The 7,994-nt window shown below is 40.5% G+C and overlaps 1 long non-coding RNA gene across 1 annotated transcript in view; it reads left to right on the top strand.

The window, feature by feature from the left end:
• Nucleotides 1–7,994, top strand: part of LOC110292289 — a 218,763-nt gene that overhangs the window by 48,475 nt on the left and 162,294 nt on the right. The window lies entirely within an intron of this gene.

The following is a 7,994-nucleotide window of genomic DNA, read 5'->3' as shown; positions in this document are numbered from 1 at the left end:
TATATATATATATATATATATATATATATATATATATATATGGAAGTAGGAGGAAATCTAGTTGGAAGTTAAAAGGGGTTAAGAAAGAGAGGGAAGGTAATGCAATAAGCTAATGGGGTGAATCTACAGTGTATGACCACCATACACTGTGCAAATGTAAGGGATTGCAAGGAGAATATATTAAGTTCAACAATGCCATTCCCACAACAATGTGATTGAATATTGTAATCAAAGTTATTAACTGAAAAGAAATAACATTTCAATAGGTGTCAAACAAATGAAGAGGCAGAGGAGCCTAGTGGAAGGTCCTTAGAAAGCAGGGCCAGCACTGAGGAAGGTTTCTCACTATGGGGATGGCTTCTTGAAAAGTCCTGGGGCAGAAGTACATATTGAACATTAGCTGGAACCCATAAGGCCAATAAACCTAGAGAACAGAGGAAACCGAAGGAAACTGGTCAAAGATGCGATGGAAGGAAAAGTGAACAGTAACTGTTAGGAAGAAAGAGAGAAACAGAGAGACAAAGAAAGAATTCAGGTGTCAAGTGGAACACAGCCCTCTGAGTCATCCCCCACACTCTGCTGGGAAGTAGACATGACTTTCTCTTTTGGGCAAACAGCGACCCAGCTAAAGTAGGTAGTAGGGAGTGGTAGAATTCTCAGGCTGGAAGAATGTTTGCTTAATTTTTTTTTAAGATGGTCACTTAACACAGCCAAGGCAGAAAAATCTTGACAGATGTAGATAATTTATGAGTGTCTGCATATCAATGCACAAGAAGTTAAATGGAAGAATTTGGCAGAGTTTCCTGGTTCTACGTTTAAACATTATAGTATAGAGCTGCTATCCTAGACTGTGACTGCTCAGTAAGAAAGAATTGATGTTGGGGCGGATGGCCAGCACTGAGGGAAGAAAGAAGATGTTTTGGAAGGTGGAGGATATCAGAATGGCTAAGATCCCTAAAGACTTCCTATCTGCCCGAAGCATTTTTTCCTCTTACAGGAAAGAGGAACTATTCCTTGAACTGAGTGTTATTCTCCTTCATTTCCATCCATTGGGCTCAAAAGAGAAGGTTTGTGTATTTTAATTAAAACAGATCTTTTTCAAACTGTTTCAACTTGAGTTTTTTTTTTTTTTTTTTTTTCACAAACACCCAGACTATGCCTACCATGTGGTAGGAGTCACGAAGCCGTGTGGCACCATATTACACAAGGTGCTCTGGGCTTGCTTCTGTCAAACAAATTAAACGCCTGCACTTCACACACTTTACAAGGCCAAATTAAACACTTGTCAAGGGGAGATGCCTTTGCTGTGCAGGGCCTGCAGCCTCCTTGATGCGGGCTAGCTTTCTCGCAAATCTCCGGCTATCTTGGGTGAATTACAGGAAGATGGCTCTTTATGTCCTAAGTGGTCATTTCCAAGATTTAGTTCTCCCCACAAGGATGCTTCTTGTTCCATCTATTCTAACACTGTAGTTAGTGAGTGGAGACCTTTACACCCACAGATGGCTCGTTTCTGCGAATAAACATTGCTATGGGTGTCAGGAATCTTTTCTCACAAGCAATTTATAGTAAATTAAAGGTGAACATTATTCCATCAGTCCTCCTCACATATTCAACTATGGCAATTTACTGTCTGTTGACTTGGCCATTGTTAATTCTTTGGTTGTTGTAAACCAGAGTTACTTAAAACCTATTTAAATTGGCATCAAGATAAACCTTGATATAGGCCTAACAGGTTTTATCAGTTGGCTATTGACCTTGGTGATGTTGTTGTTGTTGTTGTTATTAATGTGTGTGTATAGAGAACAAATTTTGGGAATTTTTTCTCTCAGTCTACCTTGTTCATGCAAAAATCTCTCTAATGTTTCTGCCTTATTGAATACTCCATGCTAGCACAGCACGTTAGCTAGCCTAAGACCTTTCAGGCATATCTTGTTTCTACCTCTTTCCCCCATATGGTAGTAGGAGTGCTTGGATTATATTGATGGGTGCCACCACATTCAATTTTTTTCATGTAGGTTCTGAGAATCAAAGTCATATTATCAAGTTTGTGAGGCATCTGTGATGGTTATATATGCTGAGCCTAGGGAGTGACACTATTAGAGGGTATGGCCTTATTGGAGCTTTAAGACCCTCATCCTAGCTGCCTGTATTCTGCAAGTATCCTTCAGATGAAGATGTAGAACTTTCAGACCTGCCTGTACCATGCCTGCCTAGATAGATGCTGCCTTGCTCCTGCCTTGATGATTATGGACTGAACCTCGGAACCTGTAAGACAGCCTCAATTAAGTATTGTCCTTATAAGAGTTTCCTTGGTCATGGTGTATGTTCACAGCAGTACAACCCCCAGACAGCTTCCCCCTAGTGAAGTCTCTCCCAAGCTCTGGGTAAATTTTGATAAGCAATAACCTGCCCTGAGCTATATCCTTACATCCCCAAGACCATGTATACATTTTAGAATCTTATATTACAAAGCTAAAAGACAATGAATTCTTCGAATAATTTTGGATCCTCACTATCACTTTTAATACCACTTTGGTTCTTGCTCTCGCTCCCCATCAAGGACGATTCATGAACCTTTTTAGTAGATGAACCTTAAAGTAGAAATATGATTATATAATTATTACCATTTAGGAAGAAAGGCTTCAAGATTCCAGGGTAAACTTCACATCTTCATTATATTATCAGAGTTAAACAGGGTACTGTATTGTAGGGAAGAGGTGACTCTCAGCATTTGAACCCAAGGGTTACTGAGACTGGGGATTCCAGATAAACTATATCCCATGTTGGCACTTGTAATGTGGCAGCATCAAACAGTCTCTGCAGAAAGCATGTCCAAGGCCAAACAACCCAGTTTGGGGGTGGGGATGATGTTCACCTCATAGTGATTCATAATTACAGGGTTTCCTAGGTCACCAACACATTCCAAATATTCAGCTGTTTAGTCCTCTTTCACATAGGCACTACGATGAGATCCATCTAAAGTTGAGCACTCAATAATCCTTTCTTTACAGCATTTTGACCAGTATGAGTTTCTGCATTAAATACTGCCTAGAGTGAGAACAGCACTGACCTATGGATATACAGATGCATATTTAGAAGGCAATTTGTTTGTTATCCATGTAACAAAGACAATGATAACAGGTTGCACTGTATGGTCTATGACCTCCACAGCCATGGCTTTTGACAAGGTTTCTATAGGTTCTCGACTCCAAATCAAGCACAGAAATCTAAGGCAGGGAGCATGCAATGTTTGCCTTTGGTGGGGGGTCTGGGTTACTGCACTCAGCATAACATTTTCTAGTTTTATATATTTCATTTAATTTTTTAAAATCTGAATACAATTCCATTGTGTAAATGCACCACATTTACACTATCTATTAATCAGTTGACGGACATCTAGCTGATTGCATTTCCTAGCTATTGCAATTAGAGCAGCCACAAACATGGATATGAATATAGAATATGGTCCATGATGTCATTGAATATGGAATTCTTTGGGTATATGCCTAGGAGTGGAATATTGAGTTTCATGATAACTATTCGTAGTTTTTTTTGGGGGAAACCTCTACACTGAATTCCATGCTGGATTCACCAATTTACATGTCTACTGATAATGAATAAGGACTCCCCCTTTTTTTCATGTCCTTGCCGGCATTTGTTGTTATTTTGACTGGGGTAAGATAGAATCTCAAAGTAGTTTTAATATGCATTTCCGTGATGTCTAATGAAATTGAACACTTTGAGTTCTTTTTAAAAACAGTTTATATACCATTTGTATTTCTCCTCTGAGAACTCTCTGTTCAATATATGCCCAACACACAGATAAATACAGACATTTAAAAACCCTTATAGCATATGCCTTCAAATGGAGGAGTCCAGGTTACAAAACAATACATTAACTACATAGTACAGCAGAAGGGAATTGATATGTGAAAATAGGAATGAGCAAATAAAAGAAAAAATTCTTGAAATCTTATTTTATTTTATACATAGAGACTCTACAAATGATAAAATCATTCTCTGTTGCCCAGACTGACCCTGATCTGTCTGGATTCAAATGTTCTTCCTGCCTCAGTCTAACAATTTTCCTCGTTATAGTTTTACTATAAAACTTCCTCCAGAGGCTCATGTACTTGAACAGCTAGTTTCAGATGATAGAAATGTTCTGAAAGGTTGTGGGGCACTTGAGATGTATGGGCAGTCTAGCAGAAGTGAGTTTGTTGGGCATGAGCCTTGACTGAGATAGCCCATCACTGGCTCTGGTTTAGTCTCATGAGCCTTGACTGAGATAGCCCATCACTGGCTCTGGTTTAGTCCTCTGTGCTTCAGTTTCACCACAATGTGAGAAGCTACACTCTCATGCTCTTCCGTGTTATACACGATGGTGTCCCAGCTGCCATACCTCTCCTCCATCATGGACCATATCTTCTGAAATTGTTAGTCAACTCCTTTGTGCTGATTGGGTAGGTTTGTTGTTGTTTTGCTTTTGTCAAGTTATAGTCATCTGGGAAAAGAGAACAACACTTGAACTGCTTCCCTTAGACTGATCTGCAGGCCAGTCTGTGGGTTATTTTCCTTGACTAATGATTGATGCTGGAAGAGCTAGCCTTCTGTGGGCATTGCCATCCCTGGCAGGTGGTCCTGGGTTCTACAAGAAAGTAGGCTGAGCAAGGGATGAGGAACAAGCTAGTAAGCAATGTTTTTCCATGGTATTTGTCTCAGTTCCTGCTTCCAGGCAGGGACCTTGAGTTCCTCCCCTGAATTCCCTTGGCAATGGACTCCCAAGCATAACTGGAAACAAACCCTTTCCTTTCCAAGTTGGTTAGAAAGCAAATGTAAGTTGCTCCCGGGAAGTATTTTGTCACAGAAATGAGAAAAGGAACCAAAGTAAAGTGTCATCCATAGTGTTAGAAAGGTCTTTACTGGCAGGATGGTATTTATATTAATTCTCATTTCTCCTTAGAGTGCAGCTCGAAGTCATTTCCAGACTATATCCCTCAGTTGCTCTTAGGATTTCCCATGACAGGCTCTCCCAGTCCCCAGTGCCTCTCTTCTACAGCTTTTAACACCATTTCCATGTCTCTGTCCATGCGCACTTGCTCACAGACTCAGGAATGCCATCTTTCCTGTACTGTAGCCCGGGGAAGGCAAATGGAATGCCCGTTTTGACTACTTATCTATATTCAAAACTAACTCAGGGAAAGAGCTCTCCATGTATTTCTTAAAAGAATGACAGAATTTCACAATATGATTAAAAATATATCCCCAGGACATATTAGCAGACTCAACTGAGATATAAATGAGTAAGCGTTTTATAAATGCCAACCTCTGTATACATGTTAATTGCCATTGTTTCTATGGGTAAAAGATTCTCTATTTTTTCCATGTACATATTTTCGTTGGAAATGTTCCTACCAGAACAATAAAGCTAAATTTTGCAGACAATGGGCTCTTTTAGTTTAGATAATGTCAGTTTACAAAGAGGGCCTGGAAATGAAGATCTCAGGACTTCAGTGGAAAAAGCAGCTAGAGACATCCTGATTTCCACGAATTTTTCAGTCTCCAAATTTCCTATAACATCCCCACCCTTAGGAAGAAATCACCCGTGTTGTCTAGAACGACTGTGGTATCTCCATGTCCTGGAAGAAGAGCGTTGTGTCCAATGTTCAAGCTAACATTTCCCTTTTAGAGCTGACCTCAGGACTGCTGCTGTTGCTTGCAATATGTTTCCTTGAGATTTCCCTGAAAACAAAATGTCACCGTTGGTTATCATTTTAGAAGTCCTCTTGTGCTATTTATTGTTGTTGTTGGTGGTGTTTTATTTGTTTGTTTTTGTTTATAAACTACACGCTAGAATTATTTGGACTGAAGAAAGTTCAGTGGGGGAAATGCTTCTATCAAAACAGCCTGTACACAAGTCCGAGGGGCGTTTTCTTGATTAATGTTTTGTGTGCAGTGCTACCCCTGGGCAGATGGTCCTGAGTTATATAAGAAAGCAGCCTGAGCAAACCTGTTAGCAGGGAGTAACCAGTTAGCAACATTCTTCAGTGGTCTCTGCTTCAGCTCCTGCCTCTAGGTTCCTGCTCTTGACTTTCCTTCATAATGGATGGTGATTTGAGACATACCAGCCAAAAATCAAAAAACAAAAAACAAAACAAAAACAAAAACAACAACAACAAAAAAACCCTTTCCTCCCCAGGTTGCAGTGGTATGTCTTTATACCAAACTAGAACAACTTCTATCAGCCAAATACACAATCAAACAGCAGAAAAACTTCCCAAATGAGAGTCCCATCATGGCTCTTCTGAAAGACACTCTTACCCCAGTGCAGTTCTATCTTCACTGACATTTAACGATCCCAAATCTCCATTTTGGTGATAGTGTGATCCTGGGAAGATTCATAGTTCTGCCACTTACTCTGTGCCCTCACTGTGTCCTTGGTTCTTCATCTATGATAGTGAGGATAACAGCAACCTCATAGGCTGTGAGGATAAATGTACTCCGAGCAAGTATTATCATGGGTGTGGTTGCAATAATTATCTGACAAGCTTTCAGCTGCAGTCTGGGTATTCATTTACTGGCTGAATTCTCACTTGGTTTCTTTTTAGAGGTGAAAAGTGATTAACTTCTGGGTTGACGGTGCTTCCTTTAGCACAGGTCACCTAATTAGCAAGACTGTTTCAGGACCCTTTGTGGGCCTGTGGACCTCTGCTCCAGCAGACACTGATCTTAGTTGTGCTTTTCCAGTGTCTAGCATCAGGTAATGGCTGAGAAGGCGAGCTTTAGATTCTGGTTCTGCCACTTGCTGGTCAAAGGATTGTTGGAGAGAAATTAAACTCTTCCCAGTTCGTTTGAAAAGGTCCTGTAGTTGCTCCCAGAGTCTGCTATATAGAGTGAATGAGATGAAACCCACAGGAACCAGTGCAGAAAGGTCTGTAGACACTCTCTCCAGCTCCCGTGTCCTTTGCTCACAACTAAATCTACACGTTAGAGGGAACTTTCTGGAGAAACAATAACACCGTGGAGTGGGGTTGAGTCTCTTGTGGATACTCTAAGTCAGGAACTCAGAACTCATTTTGTGGGCAGAGACGGGTGCAAGAAGCATTATTTTCACTCAATTTCCTATAACCTGGAGAAGCACTTAATTTTAAAAGCATCCTTTTTAGAGTTTTAACAGAGTTACCCTGGGTAGGTCGATAACTCTGCTCTCAGTGGTTATCCAGTGGAAATCTCAGGGCCAGATGTGGGCTATCTCTCTATAAGTTGTTGTTCATGGAGATCCCAGAGCCCCGCAAGGCAATGCAGGGTATAGCTATTGCTCTTGGCTGCCCATGAGAACAAGATGGTACTACCAAACTGCTGACACACACTTTGGTTGTTGACCATAGAGAGATCAAGTGAGAACTGAATTGGAAGCTTCCTCCTTAATAAGAGTTCATAGAGCTAGAAAGTGCTAAGCAGGCTGCTGCAGAAAAAGGTCAGCAAGAGTCTTTACTTATTTGTGAACCCTGACAGCTACAATATCAGTCTGCCACCCAAGCATGCCCATTGGTGCAGTAATGTCATGATTCTGAGAAGAGTAATCAACTACTTTCTGATTGGACTTGAGGCTTGCTCCAGTGAGGCTGTTTCACACCTACAAACCTGGTCAAAACCCCACGGCTGAAGATGTCATTAGTCTCAGGCTCAAATCTATTATATTGTTTTGCTGAATGTATATGGTATCAACCTGCTTTGTAAATATTTATGTTTATACTCATAAATGAGAGATGCTCTCGGCTTTGGCCAGTGAAGTTTCTTTTTGCAGTGGGTAGAAATTAATGCAGAGACTCGCAACTGTCAACATTCTGAGAGTAACAGATGAGTGAGTGCTCGGTCTTAGACAGGGCATCTGTATCACCCCTCTCTAAGGCTCAGACTACAGTGAGGCAAAGGTAGTGGAGAGAACGTGAGCTTTTCTTTTTTTTTTTTTTTTTTTTTTTTTTTTTTTTTTT

The sequence above is a fragment of the Mus caroli genome, chromosome 4, assembly GCF_900094665.2.
Source record: "Mus caroli chromosome 4, CAROLI_EIJ_v1.1, whole genome shotgun sequence".
Classification (NCBI taxonomy): domain Eukaryota; kingdom Metazoa; phylum Chordata; class Mammalia; order Rodentia; family Muridae; genus Mus; species Mus caroli.
Note: the sequence above shows the minus strand (reverse complement) of the source record. Positions and strands in the feature narration are given on the sequence as shown.